Genomic DNA, 18,327 nt, shown 5'->3' on the forward strand with positions numbered 1-18,327 from the left:
ACCTCAATTCCCCAGTGATATTGAAAGGAGAGAACCATCTCAAATAATTGAAGAACCTGATGGTACTGTAACAGTTAAATTTGATAGGACAAATTCTTTCTCAAACTATAGTAGAAGTTTTAGATATGAGAATAGTAGAGCATCCTGTTCGGATATTCCTAGTCCCTCAGAGCGAAACTGGATGTTCAAAACACCTATACCATAGCCAAATTCCACGTCTGAAGAAAATATAGGTGATCCTTACTCACCCACTAGAAGTACTATGGTCATAACTCTTAATGAAGAATTTACCCCAGATATGGAGTATTTGAATAAAGAATTAAGCTCTCCTTTTTACAAAGAAAAAGAAAGATGGTTTAATAAATTAGATAATAAGATTAGAATCAAAATAAAGAATGAATGGATAAATGAAATGAAGAAAATAAAATCGAACTTTCTTTTTTATGATTTTATAGCAATATACCTCTCTTCAGAAGGATGGTATATGATTGTTTAAAAAACCTACCATTGAAGTTAATTCAAGTCTTATAAAAAAATGGTGTTTGTCAAGTAATGATACTATAATTTCGGCAGTTCATCCTCCTCTTCAATCTTTAAAAATTCAAACTTATAAAGGAGAAATTATTGCAGACCCTTTTAAACAAACTAAAAAGCCTAATGAAAAGGATCCTGCTGAAAACGTAGAATTACAGAGGATTATCCAGCAAAATAATTATTCAAACCAAATTCTTAACACTATTGCTAACCAATTAGATATTATTTCCTCCAAGAGTCCTTCACCAGTCAAACAGAGTATCCTGAACGATACTTCTAAACCTTTTTTTAAGAGTAATGATATTTTTAAAAATAAGAGTGTAACTTTTAACCCAAAGACAGAGAAATTATTAACAAAAATTTCTGAAAAACTTAGTGAGCCAAGTACCTCTAATACTAATGTCATCAGAGAAAATCATGAATCAAGTTCTGAACAAACAAGTCTTTCTTCTTCTGACACGGAGAATGATTCTGTTAAAAATTTAGAAGAAGTTTTCAAAAAATCTGATAACTCCCCCTTTAAGATAAACAGAATATTTAAAGGGAAAAGGTTTAACAGCAATAAAAATTATTACAATAGACCTTCACCTGCAGATATGCTTTATGAAGAAAGAGGACAATTTCATAAATCTAGTTATGATGGAAATGCAATAACAGAATGGAACATAGATGGAAAATCTGAATATGAAATCCTTAATACTTTACAAGAAATTGGAATGGCAAAAATTGCTTATAGGTACAATGGAATTTCTGAAAAAGAAGCTTGTATCCTTCTTGTTAATGGTTTTACCGGCCAATTAAAAAATTGGTGGGATAATGCCTTAGATCTTGGAAGCAAGGAACAAATTTTAAACCATGTTGTGAGTATTGAAGACCAAGACGGAGAAATAAAAGAAACAAGTGATGCTTGTGACTTCCTGGTAGTCACTATTTCAATGTATTTTATAGGAAACCCAATAGAGGAATATAATAGTTCTTCTATTGTCCTGACCAATCTTAGATGCCCCTTATCTAATTAAAGGTGGTATAAAGATGTCTTCATAACACAGGTTCTCAAAGGAATGATTGCAATCAAGCTTTCTGGAAAGAAAGGTTCATTGCAGGATTACCCAAACTTTTTAGTGAAAGAATAATACAGAAAATCAAAGATGATATAGATTCTGAGAATATTCCTTTTGAAAATATTACGTTCGGGCAATAAAAATAAAAATACAAAACAAATATAGAAAAGATAAACAAAAAGAGAAGAGTGAATTAGGATGCTTCTGCGAGATGTTTGGGATTGAAAAAATTGAAGCCCCTTCTTCTAGAATTAAAAGGAAGAATAGAAAGTTTAAAAAAGAATCACAAAAGTCTGAATATAAACCTTACAAAAATAAATTTAGGAGAACAAAACCTAAAAGAACTTATAAACCGACCAATGATATGGGGAAAAGTGATATAAAATGTTGGTATTGTAAAAAATTAGGACACACTGAAGAACAATGTTGGAAGAAAAAGAAGAAGAACATTAGACTAATAAGCAAACAAATCAATAATCTTTTAAGAGAAAAGGATAACTCTTCTAACTCAGAAAGTGAATCCAATCAAGAAATGGAAGAGATGCTAAATACCTCTGACGAAAGTGATTATCATAGTAGTTTTGAACATGAAAAAGATATTTGCAAAAATTGTATCCAAGTCATCTCTAAAGAAAAGAAAGAAGTCATCTTTGACCTTATCCAAGAAATCCCAGATACCGATATAAGAGATAATTACCATAATAAATTAAAAGATTTACTTCTTGAAGAACCTTCTACTTCCAAAAAGATAAACATCAGTGAACAATTTAGTCTGAATAAACTTTGGGACAAATATCCCTATCAAAGCATATCTAAACAAATAACAACAAAAGACCTCCAGAGTGAAATTAATAGCCTTAAAAAACAAATCAACAAAGAATTTTATGAATTAAAAGAAAAGGACTTTGAAATAGAAACAAGACTCTCTATTATTGAAAATAATAAAGAAATTGGTAACTGGAAGGATCTTGATCCAGAAAATAATTCTATAAAAGTCATCCGAGAAATTGAATATTAAAAATGGCATATTAATATCACCCTTGCTGTTAATGACTTCAAAACCAGTATTATGGCCCTAGTTGATTCAGGAGCTGACCATAATATTATCAGAGAAGGAATAGTCCCTACTAAGTATTGTGACAAATCCAAAGAAAAACTTTATACTGCTAACAATAACCTACTAAAAATTAAATACAAACTCTCTAAAGCTCATATTTGTAATAATGGTTACTGTTTCAAGAATATCTTTACTATTGTTGAAGATATCACATATAATATGATTCTTGGAACGCCTTTCCTAACTCAAATTTATCCTTTCTATGTCAGTGATAGTGGTATTACCACCAAAGTTTAGGGAAGAGAAATAAATTTTAAATTCATCTCTCCCATTAAAAAGCAAGAAATTCTTAATCTTCAGAATAACTCTATATTTAGACAAATTAATAATATTACCCAAAAACGAAAACAAATTAATTTTCTAAAAGAAGAATTACATTTTCAAAGAATTGAAGACCAACTTAGAACTCCTAAGATCATATCAAAGATTAAAGAAATCAACAATAACTTTGTCAAACGAGTTTGTAATGAAATACCTAATGCCTTCTGGGATAGAAAGCACCATGTCATTGAACTACCTTATGAAAAGGGTTTCAATGAAGATAATATCCCGACAAAATCAAGACCTATCCAAATGAACCAAGAACTCTTAGAAATTTGTAAAAAGGAGATTAAAGAATTATTAGATAAAAAACTTATAAGACCTTCAAAATCTCCTTGGAGTTGTTCTGCCTTCTATGTAATTAAACAAGCAGAGCTTGAAAGAGGAACACCTAGGCTAGTCATAAATTACAAACCTCTTAATAAAGTTCTACAGTGGATTAGGTACCCTATCCCCAACAAAAGGGATTTAATAGGAAGACTCTTTAATGCTAAGATTTTTTCCAAATTTGACCTTAAGTCTGGATTTTGGCAAATCCAAATCTCTGAAAAAGATAGATATAAAACAGCCTTCACAGTTCCTTTCGGACATTATGAATGGAATGTCATGCCTTTTGGCCTAAAAAATGCCCCTTCAGAATTTCAAAAAATCATGAATGATATCATGAATCCTCTTAGTCATTTTAGTATTGTCTATATCGATGATATTTTAATCTTCTCCCAAGATATTGATCAACATATCAAACATTTGGACACTCTCTTAAAAACCATAGAAAAAAATGGATTAGCTATATCCACCCCCCAAATTAAAATTATTCCAAACCAATGTTAGATTTTTAGGACATGAAATTAGCAAATGAACTTTCAAACCTATTAGTAGGTCGATTTCCTTTACAGATAAATTCCCTGATGAAATCAAAGATAAAAATCAATTACAGAGATTCTTAGGATGCATGAATTACATTTCAGACTTTTTCCCTAATCTTAGGGAGACCTGTAAACCTCTTTACCAAAGGCTTAGGAAATACCCCCCTAATTGGACAGAAGAACACACTAATATTATCAAAACCATAAAACAAGAAGTAAAAACTCTTCCGTGCTTAGGCATCCCCAATCCAAAAGCCTTTATGATCATAGAAACAGATGCCTCAAATCTAGGTTATGGAGGAATTTTAAAACAAAAAATTAATTCAAAAGAACAATTAGTTAGATACCACTCGGGAATCTGGAATAATACACAGATAAATTATTCCGTTATCAAAAAAGAAAGTTTATCCATAGTTTTATGCATTTCAAAATTTCAAGATGACCTTTACAATAAAAAGTTCTTACTCGGAATAGATTGCAAATCAGCAAAAGAAGTTCTTACAAAAGATGTTCAAAATATTGTTTCAAAACAAATATTTGCCAGATGGCAAGCTATTCTTTCTGTTTTTGATTTTGAAATTGAATTTATAAAAGGAGAAAACAATTCTCTACCTGATTTTCTAACTAGAGAATTTTTACAAGGGAACAGTAATGGACTCTACAAGGAAGAAAATACAAAGTGCTAAAGACTATGAAGTCTTCTCTTCAAAACTAACCTCAAAAGCCCTTGTTTCACCCACAACTCCTGTCACTCCTCAAAAATCCAATCAAATTATCCCAAACAGATTCTCTCCAATCCAAAATATACCAGAAATTCCTTATAAAACGGTTCTTGCTTCAAACCTGCCAAAACCCACTAATATCCAAATCCCAAACACTCCTGAGGTATACAAATATACTGCCAAAGATTGGCATGATGATTGTGAGATGACTTCTTTTTCTGAATATCCAGCGACTCTTTCTCAAAAAGATTTTATCAGAAATCATTTTCCAAATCCTTCCCAATTTTGGGAATCCGACGATCGTTTGAAAGATCAAAAGTATTATGAGTTTATTCTAGTGGATTCTGATTCAGTAGAAATAACTCATAATTACGATAGATCTAAAGAAATTGAATACTCAAAATGTGTTATCAAAAGAGTACATACTCTCACCACTTTTGGTGGTCAAAATGAATTCAAAATATTCCCAGTCAACCACCCAGCTCAGGGGTATAATTACATTGATTATAAGAATGCTTGGTTTAGAGCTTTTCTAGTTAGACCCTTCAACCACTCTTGGTTCATAACTTTCCACCACAACTGTGATAAACAACCTCCTGTCTGGTTTGTTGATTGGTGGAGAAAAATGGGGTCTTCTATCCAAATTCTTCCTCTTCAAATTCAAGAAGGTTTTAAGGTCTTTGCAGAGTTTTCAACTCTAAAAAATTATCAAAAGTTCATCATCTTCCACGCTGAATTCAAGATTCCTTGGATTTTTGCATGGGATTTCAATTTTGAAAAAATTTATCCAGACCCTACCCCTTATTCTTTGACAAGGGTCTATAAAGTCAAATGGTGGTCGAGGTTCCAAAATCATATTGGAACTGAACTGGCCGTTAGGCATTTTTTAAACACTGGTGAAAAAGTGGTTTATCAAAAAAATGATAAAGGAAAAGAAAAAACAGGAACAGCCAAGAAGGCCAGCAGTCCAGAATCGAAAATTGAAAGTTATATGGATCATCTTCCAGATAATATCAAGAAAGAATTCTTTGAATATCTGGCGCAAAAGTCTGTCTCTTCAAGATCAAAATCTGAAGAATCTGTCTCCTCAGACCCCATAAGGGATCAAGACCCTTATGAATTTTAAATTTTCAGGGAAACAGCGATCAAAGAGCAAAACAGAAGAATCAAGATTATCCACATAATACTTGCTGCATAGATATGCCGAGAAGAAACGGCTTATATAATAATGATTATGGTATAGAAATAAAAAGATTAGAAGCAGAAATCAGAGAGCAAAGAAGAAGGATCAGAGCTTTCCATAAAATTAGACGGAGCAGAAGCAAATCTTTTTGTTGTTGGGATAATGATGAAGATTGGCAAAGAGAGCAAATTATTGAAGGATGCAAAAGGAGAATTAGAATTATCCATATAATACTTGCTGCTTAGCGGACAAAACCAATGCCTCAAAATTCAAAATCAAAAGTTACCACAAGATCAAAAGCTGTCATGCCACAATTCCCAAGAGAATTCACAAAAGAACAAAAGTTGCCTCCAAGGGGACCACCACTTCTCAAGATGATCAGCACGTAGCATTTAGTGTAATCTTCTACAATATAATAATGTTGTAATAGTTAGGAAAGTTTTCCTATAAATAGCCTCTAAATCTAAGAGGAAAAGGCACACTGGTCTTAGAGTTTTCAGACCATTGCTCTCTTCCTCCTCCCTCTGTAACCCTTGAAGTTTTAAGCCAAGTTAGTTTTCAAAACTCATACTTTGTCTTATTTACTATCTTTCATATTGCCTAGTTTATCATGTTTAATCAATACACCATCCAAGTGGAGACCATTTTGATATACTTGCCCAGCTGCAAGATGATCTTGGTGGATTTTCCATTGGATTTCAATACTGTGGAAACCATTTTGATATACTTGCCCAGCTGCAAGATGATCTCGGTGGATTTTCCATACGTTATTTACTTGTCATCATATCTCTTCATTCATATTTCTTATTCAAATAACGGAATAATTAATCTGGGAATGATTCAAAGGGGTATCAGAGCCATTTCGATGACGGTAATGTACATTAACTGGTTTTCTATGTTTACTTGTCATGTAACTCAAAGCAGAATAGATGAGGACTATTTTAGATCTGAACCTAGTAAAAGAAGCGTTGAAATTCAGGATTGGTAAACTTGTAAATCGGTTGGTAAGCCTTGAATTTAGGTGTTCCACGTATAGTGTTCCCCTGCGACCAGCTTCTTTCTACTAAAACAGATCCTTTTAAAAACCCTTATCCCTCTGTTTGTCCATGGCCAGTAAATTGGTAAACCTGTTAAGACCCAAAACTGAAAAGAAATATGATAAAAATATTGTTTCAAGTAATGAGATTCATGCACCCATTAATTACTCAGATTTGAGTATCCACAAAGAAAAGGTTGAAAATTTTTATAATATAGGACTTATAGATTTTAGGACCGCCTTTTCAATAAGGACTCATGAAGAAACTAGAAGTATCTTGCGCAAATCGGAAAGCTTTCCTCTCCTCAATAAAGATTCTATAAAAAAATATATAGAAAAAGGCCATAGGTACGCCCATTTTGGTCTCGCCCAAGTTGCTGTCAAACCTTTAGTCCATATAGGAGTTGACACACCCATTTACCTAGCTTTAAGAGACAAAAGACTGAAGAAATATCAAACGTCAATTTTAGCTATGGTCCAAACTAATATCTGTAATGGCCCAATATACTTCAATTGCTCCCCAAACTTTTCTGTTGATCTGACAGACCCCATGATTTTAGAATCCCTTGTTCTTGATATTCAGATACAGGGAAACGAGTTTCATAATTGCAAGAATTTTGCTGTCATGTTCAGAGTCTACCTTAGGCTTATGTCTTCGAACTTGAACCCCAAATTTAGTAAGAACCCTTTCGTGAAAGGAGAAACTATTCTCTTACAAGTAGATGCTGAACAATCCACGACATACACTCCTAAACGCCTTAAATGGAATCAAATGACAATCCCAAGTCAGTTCATCATAAAAGAACCTCAATTCCCCAGTGATATTGAAAGGAGAGAACCATCTCAAATAATTGAAGAACCTGATGGTACTGTAACAAGTAAATTTGATAGGACAAATTCTTTCTCAAACTATAGTAGAAGTTTTAGATATGAGAATAGTAGAGAATCCTGTTCGGATATTCCTAGTCCCTCAGAGCGAAACTGGACGTTCAAAACACCTATACCACAACCAAATTCCACGTCTGAAGAAAATATAGGTGATCCTTACTCACCCACTAGAAGTACTATGGTCATAACTCTTAATGAAGAATTTACCCCAGATATGGAGTATTTGAATAAAGAATTAAGTTCTCCTTTTTACAAAGAAAAAGAAAGATGGTTTAATAAATTAGATAATAAGATTAGAATCAAAATAAAGAATGAATGGATAAATGAAATGAAGAAAATAAAATCGAACTTTCTTTTTTATGATTTTATAGCAATATACCTCTCTTCAGAAGGATGGTATATGATTGTTTCAAAAAACCTACCATTGAAGTTAATTCAAGTCTTATAAAAAAATGGTGTTTGTCAAGTAATGATACTATAATTTCGGCAGTTCATCCTCCTCTTCAATCTTTAAAAATTCAAACTTATAAAGGAGAAATTATTGCAGACCCTTTTAAACAAACTAAAAAGCCTAATGAAAAGGATCCTGCTGAAAACGAAGAATTACAGAGGATTATCCAGCAAAATAATTATTCAAACCAAATTCTTAACACTATTGCTAACCAATTAGATATTATTTCCTCCAAGAGTCCTTCACCAGTCAAACAGAGTATCCTGAACGATACTTCTAAACCTTTTTTTAAGAGTAATGATATTTTTAAAAATAAGAGTGTAACTTTTAACCCAAAGACAGAGAAATTATTAACAAAAATTTCTGAAAAACTTAGTGAGCCAAGTACCTCTAATACTAATGTCATCAGAGAAAATCATGAATCAAGTTCTGAACAAACAAGTCTTTCTTCTTCTGACACGGAGAATGATTCTGTTAAAAATTTAGAAGAAGTTTTCAAAAAATCTGATAACTCCCCCTTTAAGATAAACGGAATATTTAAAGGGAAAAGGTTTAACAGCAATAAAAATTATTACAATAGACCTTCACCTGCAGATATGCTTTATGAAGAAAGAGGACAATTTCATAAATCTAGTTATGATGGAAATGCAATAACAAAATGGAACATAGATGGAAAATCTGAATATGAAATCCTTAATACTTTACAAGAAATTGGAATGGCAAAAATTGCTTATAGGTACAATGGAATTTCTGAAAAAGAAGCTTGTATCCTTCTTGTTAATGGTTTTACCGGCCAATTAAAAAATTGGTGGGATAATGCCTTAGATCTTGGAAGCAAGGAACAAATTTTAAACCATGTTGTGAGTATTGAAGACCAAGACGGAGAAATAAAAGAAACAAGTGATGCTTGTGACTTCCTGGTAGTCACTATTTCAATGTATTTTATAGGAAACCCAATAGAGGAATATAATAGTTCTTCTATTGTCCTGACCAATCTTAGATGCCCCTCCTTATCTAATTAAAGGTGGTATAAAGATGTCTTCATAACACAGGTTCTCAAAGGAATGATTGCAATCAAGCTTTCTGGAAAGAAAGGTTCATTGCAGGATTACCCAAACTTTTTAGTGAAAGAATAATACAGAAAATCAAAGATGATATAGATTCTGAGAATATTCCTTTTGAAAATATTACGTTCGGGCAATAAAAATAAAAATACAAAACAAATATAGAAAAGATAAATAAAAAGAGAAGAGTGAATTAGGATGCTTCTGCGAGATGTTTGGGATTGAAAAAATTGAAGCCCCTTCTTCTAGAATTAAAAGGAAGAATAGAAAGTTTAAAAAAGAATCACAAAAGTCTGAATATAAACCTTACAAAAATAAATTTAGGAGAACAAAACCTAAAAGAACTTATAAACCGACCAATGATAAGGGGAAAAGTGATATAAAATGTTGGTATTGTAAAAAATTAGGACACACTGAAGAACAATGTTGGAAGAAAAAGAAGAAGAACATTAGACTAATAAGCAAACAAATCAATAATCTTTTAAGAGAAAAGGATAACTCTTCTAACTCAGAAAGTGAATCCAATCAAGAAATGGAAGAGATGCTAAATACCTCTGACGAAAGTGATTATCATAGTAGTTTTGAACATGAAAAAGATATTTGCAAAAATTGTATCCAAGTCATCTCTAAAGAAAAGAAAGAAGTCATCTTTGACCTTATCCAAGAAATCCCAGATACCGATATAAGAGATAATTACCATAATAAATTAAAAGATTTACTTCTTGAAGAACCTTCTACTTCCAAAAAGATAAACATCAGTGAACAATTTAGTCTGAATAAACTTTGGGACAAATATCCCTATCAAAGCATATCTAAACAAATAACAACAAAAGACCTCCAGAGTGAAATTAATAGCCTTAAAAAACAAATCAATAAAGAATTTTATGAATTAAAAGAAAAGGACTTTGAAATAGAAACAAGACTCTCAATTATTGAAAATAATAAAGAAATTGGTAACTGGAAGGATCTTGATCCAGAAAATAATTCTATAAAAGTCATCCAAGAAATTGAATATCAAAAATGGCATATTAATATCACCCTTGCTGTTAATGACTTCAAAACCAGTATTATGGCCCTAGTTGATTCAGGGAAACGAGTTTCATAATTGCAAGAATTTTGCTGTCATGTTCAGAGTCTACCTTAGGCTTATGTCTTCGAACTTGAACCCTAAATTTAGTAAGAACCCTTTCGTGAAAGGAGAAACTATTCTCTTACAAGTAGATACTGAACAATCCACGACATACACTCCTAAACGCCTTAAATGGAATCAAATGACAATCCCAAGTCAGTTCATCATAAAAGAACCTCAATTCCCCAGTGATATTGAAAGGAGAGATAATTGAAGAACCTGATGGTACTGTAACAGTTAAATTTGATAGGACAAATTCTTTCTCAAACTATAGTAGAAGTTTTAGATATGAGAATAGTAGAGCATCCTGTTCGGATATTCCTAGTCCCTCAGAGCGAAACTGGACGTTCAAAACACCTATACCACAGCCAAATTCCACGTCTGAAGAAAATATAGGTGATCCTTACTCACCCACTAGAAGTACTATGGTCATAACTCTTAATGAAGAATTTACCCCAGATATGGAGTATTTGAATAAAGAATTAAGCTCTCCTTTTTACAAAGAAAAAGAAAGATGGTTTAATAAATTAGATAATAAGATTAGAATCAAAATAAAGAATGAATGGATAAATGAAATGAAGAAAATAAAATCGAACTTTCTTTTTTATGATTTTATAGCAATATACCTCTCTTCAGAAGGATGGTATATGATTGTTTCAAAAAACCTACCATTGAAGTTAATTCAAGTCTTATAAAAAAATGGTGTTTGTCAAGTAATGATACTATAATTTCGGCAGTTCATCCTCCTCTTCAATCTTTAAAAATTCAAACTTATAAAGGAGAAATTATTGCAGACCCTTTTAAACAAACTAAAAAGCCTAATGAAAAGGATCCTGCTGAAAACGAAGAATTACAGAGGATTATCCAGCAAAATAATTATTCAAACCAAATTCTTAACACTATTGCTAACCAATTAGATATTATTTCCTCCAAGAGTGCTTCACCAGTCAAACAGAGTATCCTGAACGATACTTCTAAACCTTTTTTTAAGAGTAATGATATTTTTAAAAATAAGAGTGTAACTTTTAACCCAAAGACAGAGAAATTATTAACAAAAATTTCTGAAAAACTTAGTGAGCCAAGTACCTCTAATACTAATGTCATCAGAGAAAATCATGAATCAGGCTCTGATACCACTTTGAGTCAATCCCAGATTAATTATTCCGTTATTTGAATTAGAAATATGAATGAAGAGTTATGATGGAAATGCAATAACAGAATGGAACATAGATGGAAAATCTGAATATGAAATCCTTAACACTTTACAAGAAATGGGAATGGCAAAAATTGCTTATAGGTACAATGGAATTTCTGAAAAAGAAGCTTGTATCCTTCTTGTTAATGGTTTTACCGGCCAATTAAAAAATTGGTGGGATAATGCCTTAGATCTTGGAAGCAAGGAACAAATTTTAAACCATGTTGTGAGTATTGAAGACCAAGACGGAGAAATAAAAGAAACAAGCGATGCTTGTGTCTTCCTGGTAGTCACTATTTCAATGTATTTTATAGGAAACCCAAGAGAGAAATATAATAGTTCTTCTATTGTCCTGACCAATCTTAGATGCCCCTCCTTATCTGATTATAGGTGGTATAAAGATGTCTTCATAACACAGGTTCTCAAAAGGAATGATTGCAATCAAGCTTTCTGGAAAGAAAGGTTCATTGCAGGATTACCCAAACTTTTTAGTGAAAGAATAATACAGAAAGTCAAAGATGATATAGATTCTGAGAATATTCCTTTTGAAAATATTACGTTCGGGCAATTATTTGCTTTCATCAAGAAAGAAGGCTTAGCCCTATGTATGGAAATAAAAATACAAAACAAATATAGAAAAGATAAACAAAAAGAGAAGAGTGAATTAGGATGCTTCTGCGAGATGTTTGGGATTGAAAAGATTGAAGCCCCTTCTTCTAGAATTAAAAGGAAGAATAGAAAGTTTAAAAAAGAATCACAAAAGTCTGAACATAAACCTTACAAAAATAAATTTAGGAGAACAAAACCTAAAAGAACTTATAAACCGACCAATGATAAGGGGAAAAGTGATATAAAATGTTGGTATTGTAAAAAATTAGGATACACTGAAGAACAATGTTGGAAGAAAAAGAAGAAGAACATTAGACTAATAAGCAAACAAATCAATAATCTTTTAAGAGAAAAGGATAACTCTTCTAACTCAGAAAGTGAATCCAATCAAGAAATGGAAGAGATGCTAAATACCTCTGACGAAAGTGATTATCATAGTAGTTTTGAACATGAAAAAGATATTTGCAAAAATTGTATCCAAGTCATCTCTAAAGAAAAGAAAGAAGTCATCTTTGACCTTATCCAAGAAATCCCAGATACCGATATAAGAGATAATTACCTTAATAAATTAAAAGATTTACTTCTTGAAGAACCCTCTACTTCCAAAAAGATAAACATCAGTGAACAATTTAGTCTAAATAAACTTTGGGACAAATATCCCTATCATAGCATATCTAAACAAATAACAACAAAATACCTCCAAAGTGAAATTAATAGCCTTAAAAAACAAATCAATAAAGAATTTTATGAATTAAAAGAAAAGGACTTTGAAATAGAAACAAGACTCTCTATTATTGAAAATAATAAAGAAATTGGTAACTGGAAGGATCTTGATCCAGAAAATAATTCTATAAAAGTCATCCGAGAAATTGAATATCAAAAATGGCATATTAATATCACCCTTGTTGTTAATGACTTCAAAACCAGTATTATGGCCCTAGTTGATTCAGGAGCTGACCATAATATTATCAGAGAAGGAATAGTCCCTACTAAGTATTGTGACAAGTCCAAAGAAAAACTTTATACTGCTAACAATAACCTACTAAAAATTAAATACAAACTCTCTAAAGCTCATATTTGTAATAAGCCTGGCATGTGGATCCATTTCCGGCATACAACGTCGATATGATAAGGCATCGGATTCCGCGCCGTGAAGAAGCAGGGACCTGAGATCGAACCCGTCATCGATGAATAGATAGAGAAATTGCTTAAGAGATGGCTACTGTTTCAAGAATATCTTTACTATTGTTGAAGATATCACATATAATATGATTCTTGGAACGCCTTTCCTAACTCAAATTTATCCTTTCTATGTCAGTGATAGTGGTATTACCACCAAAGTTCAGGGAAGAGAAATAAATTTTAAATTCATCTCTCCCATTAAAAAGCAAGAAATTCTTAATCTTCAGAATAACTCTATATTTAGACAAATTAATAATATTACCCAAAAATGAAAACAAATTAATTTTCTAAAAGAAGAATTACCTTTTCAAAGAATTGAAGACCAACTTAGAACTCCTAAGATCATATCAAAGATTAATGAAATCGAAAATAACTTTGTCAAACGAGTTTGTAATGAAATACCTAATGCCTTATGGGATAGAAAGCACCATGTCATTGAACTACCTTATGAAAAGGGTTTCAATGAAGATAATATCCCGACAAAATCAAGACCTATCCAAATGAACCAAGAACTCTTAGAAATTTGTAAAAAGGAGATTAAAGAATTATTAGATAAAAAACTTATAAGACCTTCAAAATCTCCTTGGAGTTGCTCTGCCTTCTATGCAATTAAACAAGCAGAGCTCGAAAGAGGAACACCTAGGCTAGTCATAAATTACAAACCTCTTAATAAAGTTCTACAGTGGATTAGGTACCCTATCCCCAACAAAAGGGATTTAATAGGAAGACTCTTTAATGCTAAGATTTTTTCCAAATTTGACCTTAAGTCTGGATTTTGGCAAATCCAAATCTCTGAAAAAGATAGATATAAAACAGCCTTCACAGTTCCTTTCGGACATTATGAATGGAATGTCATGCCTTTTGGCCTAAAAAATGCCCCTTCAGAATTTCAAAAAATCATGAATGATATCATGAATCCTCTTAGTCATTTTAGTATTGTCTATATCGATGATATTTTAATCTTCTCCCAAGATATTGATCAACATATCAAACATTTGGACACTCTCTTAAAAACCATAGAAAAAAATGGATTAGCTATATCCACCCCCAAATTAAAATTATTCCAAACTAATGTTAGATTTTTAGGACATGAAATTAGCAAAGGAACTTTCAAACCTATTAGTAGGTCGATTTCCTTTACAGATAAATTCCCTGATGAAATCAAAGATAAAAATCAATTACAGAGATTCTTAGGATGCATGAATTACATTTCAGACTTTTTCCCTAATCTTAGGGAGACCTGTAAACCTCTTTACCAAAGGCTTAGGAAAGACCCCCTAATTGGACAGAAGAACACACTAATATTATCAAAACCATAAAACAAGAAGTAAAAACTCTTCCGTGCTTAGGCATCCCCAATCCAAAAGCCTTTATGATCATAGAAACAGATGCCTCAAATCTAGGTTATGGAGGAATTTTAAAACAAAAAATTAATTCAAAAGAACAATTAGTTAGATACCACTCGGGAATCTGGAATAATACACAGATAAATTATTCCGTTATCAAAAAAGAAAGTTTATCCATAGTTTTATGCATTTCAAAATTTCAAGATGACCTTTACAATAAAAAGTTCTTACTCAGAATAGATTGCAAATCAGCAAAAGAAGTTCTTACGAAAGATGTTCAAAATATTGTTTCAAAACAAATATTTGCCAGATGGCAAGCTATTCTTTCTGTTTTTGATTTTGAAATTGAATTTATAAAAGGAGAAAACAATTCTCTACCTGATTTTCTAACTAGAGAATTTTTACAAGGGAACAGTAATGGACTCTACAAGGAAGAAAATACAAAGTGCTAAAGACTATGAAGTCTTCTCTTCAAAACTTACCTCAAAAGCCCTTGTTTCACCCACAACTCCTGTCACTCCTCAAAAATCCAATCAAATTATCCCAAACAGATTCTCTCCAATCCAAAATATACCAGAAATTCCTTATAAAACGGTTCTTGCTTCAAACCTGCCAAAACCCACTAATATCTAAATCCCAAACACTCTTGAGGTATACAAATATACTGCCAAAGATTGGCATGATGATTGTGAGATGACTTCTTTTTCTGAATATCCAGCGACTCATTCTCAAAAAGATTTTATCAGAAATCATTTTCCAAATCCTTCCCAATTTTGGGAATCCGACGATCGTTTGAAAGATCAAAAGTATTATGAGTTTATTCTAGTGGATTCTGATTCAGTAGAAATAACTCATAATTACGATAGATCTAAAGAAATTGAATACTCAAAATGTGTTATCAAAAGAGTACATACTCTCACCACTTTTGGTGGTCAAAATGAATTCAAAATATTCCCAGTCAACCACCCAGCTCAGGGGTATAATTACATTGATTATAAGAATGCTTGGTTTAAAGCTTTTCTAGTTAGACCCTTCAACCACTCTTGGTTCATAACTTTCCACCACAACTGTGATAAACAACCTCCTGTCTGGTTTGTTGATTGGTGGAGAAAAATGGGGTCTTCTATCCAAATTCTTCCTCTTCAAATTCAAGAAGGTTTTAAGGTCTTTGCAGAGTTTTCAACTCTAAAAAATTATCAAAAGTTCATCATCTTCCACGCTGAATTCAAGATTCCTTGGATTTTTGCATGGGATTTCAATTTTGAAAAAATTTATCCAGACCCTACCCCTTATTCTTTGACAAGGGTCTATAAAGTCAAATGGTGGTCGAGGTTCCAAAATCATATTGGAACTGAACTGGCCGTTAGGCATTTTTTAAACACTGGTGAAAAAGTGGTTTATCAAAAAAATGATAAAGGAAAAGAAAAAACAGGAACAGCCAAGAAGGCCAGCAGTCCAGAATCGAAAATTGAAAGTTATATGGATCATCTTCCAGATAATATCAAGAAAGAATTCTTTGAATATCTGGCGCAAAAGTCTGTCTTTTCAAGATCAAAATCTGAAGAATCTCTCCTCAGACCCTATAGGGATCAAGACCCTCATGAATTTTAAATTTTAAGGGAAACAGCGATCAAAGAGCAAAACAGAAGAATCAAGATTATCCACATAATACTTGCTGCATAGATATGCCGAGAAGAAACAGCTTATATAATAATGATTATGGTATAGAAATAAAAAGATTAGAAGCAGAAATCAGAGAGCAAAGAAGAAGGATCAGAGCTTTCCATAAAATTAGACGGAGCAAAAGTAAATCTTTTTATTGTTGGGATAATGATGAAGATTGGCAAAGAGAGCAAATTATTGAAGGATGCAAAAGGAGAATTAGAATTATCCATATAATACTTGCTGCTTAGCGGACAAAACCAATGCCTCAAATTCAAAATCAAAAGTTAGCACAAGATCAAAAGCTGTCATGCCACAATTCCCAAGAGAATTCACAAAAGAACAAAAGTTGCCTCCAAGGGGACCACCACTTCTCAAGATGATCAGCACGTAGCATTTAGTGTAATCTTCTACAATATAATAATGTTGTAATAGTTAGGAAAGTTTTCCTATAAATAGCTTGTAAATCTAAGAGGAAAAGGCACACCGGTCTTAGAGTTTTCAGACCATTGCTCTCTTCCTCCTCCCTCTGTAACCCTTGAAGTTTTAAGCCAAGTTAGTTTTCAAAACTCATACTTTGTCTTATTTACTATCTTTCATATTGCCTAGTTTATCATGTTTAATCAATACACCATCCAAGTGGAGACCATTTTGATATACTTGCCCAGCTGCAAGATGATCTTGGTGGATTTTCCATTGGATTTCAATACTGTGGAAACCATTTTGATATACTTGCCCAGCTGCAAGATGATCTCGGTGGATTTTTCATACGTTATTTACTTGTCATCATATCTTTTCATTCATATTTCTAATTCAAATAACGGAATAATTAATCTGGGATTGACTCAAAGTTATTTACTTGTCATCATATCTCTTCATTCATATTTCTAATTCAAATAACGGAATAATTAATCTGGGATTGACTCAAAGTGGTATCAGAGCCATTTCGATGGCGGTAATGTACATTAACCGGTTTTCTATGTTTACTTGTCATGTAACTCAAAGCAGAATAGATGAGGACTATTTTAGATCTGAACCTAGTAAAAGAAGCGTTGGAATTCAGGATTGGTAAACTTGTAAATCGGTTGGTAAGCCTTGAATTTAGGTGTTCCACGTATAGTGTTCCCCTGCGACCAACTTCTTTCTACTAAAACAGGTCCTTTTAAAAACCCTTATCCCTCTGTTTGTCCATGGCCAGTAAATTGGTAAACCTGTTAAGACCCAAAACTGAAAAGAAATATGATAAAAATATTGTTTTAAGTAATGAGATTCATGCACCCATTAATTACTCAGATTGGAGTATCCCCAAAGAAAAGGTTGAAAATTTTTATAATATAGGACTTATAGATTTTAGGACCGCCTTTTCAATAAGGACTCATGAAGAAACTAGAAGTATCTTGCGCAAATCGGAAAGCTTTCCTCTCCTCAATAAAGATTCTATAAAAAAATATATAGAAAAAGGCCATAGGTACGCCCATTTTGGTCTCGCCCAAGTTGCTGTCAAACCTTTAGTCCATATAGGAGTTGACACACCCATTTACCTAGCTTTAAGAGACAAAAGACTGAAGAAATATCAAACGTCAATTTTAGCTATGGTCCAAACTAATATTTGTAATCGCCCAATATACTTCAATTGCTCCCCAAACTTTTCTGTTGATCTGACAGACCCCATGATTTTAGAATCCTTTGTTCTTGATATTCAGATACAGGGAAACGAGTTTCATAATTGCAAGAATTTTGCTGTCATGTTAAGAGTCTACCTTAGGCTTATGTCTTCGAACTTGAACCCTAAATTTAGTAAGAACCCTTTCGTGAAAGGAGAAACTATTCTCTTACAAGTAGATGCTGAACAATCCACGACATACACTCCTAAACGCCTTAAATGGAATCAAATGACAATCCCAAGTCAGTTCATCATAAAAGAACCTCAATTCCCCAGTGATATTGAAAGGAGAGAACCA

Source organism: Salvia splendens, chromosome 18 (genome assembly GCF_004379255.2).
Source record: "Salvia splendens isolate huo1 chromosome 18, SspV2, whole genome shotgun sequence".
In the NCBI taxonomy this organism is placed as follows: domain Eukaryota; kingdom Viridiplantae; phylum Streptophyta; class Magnoliopsida; order Lamiales; family Lamiaceae; genus Salvia; species Salvia splendens.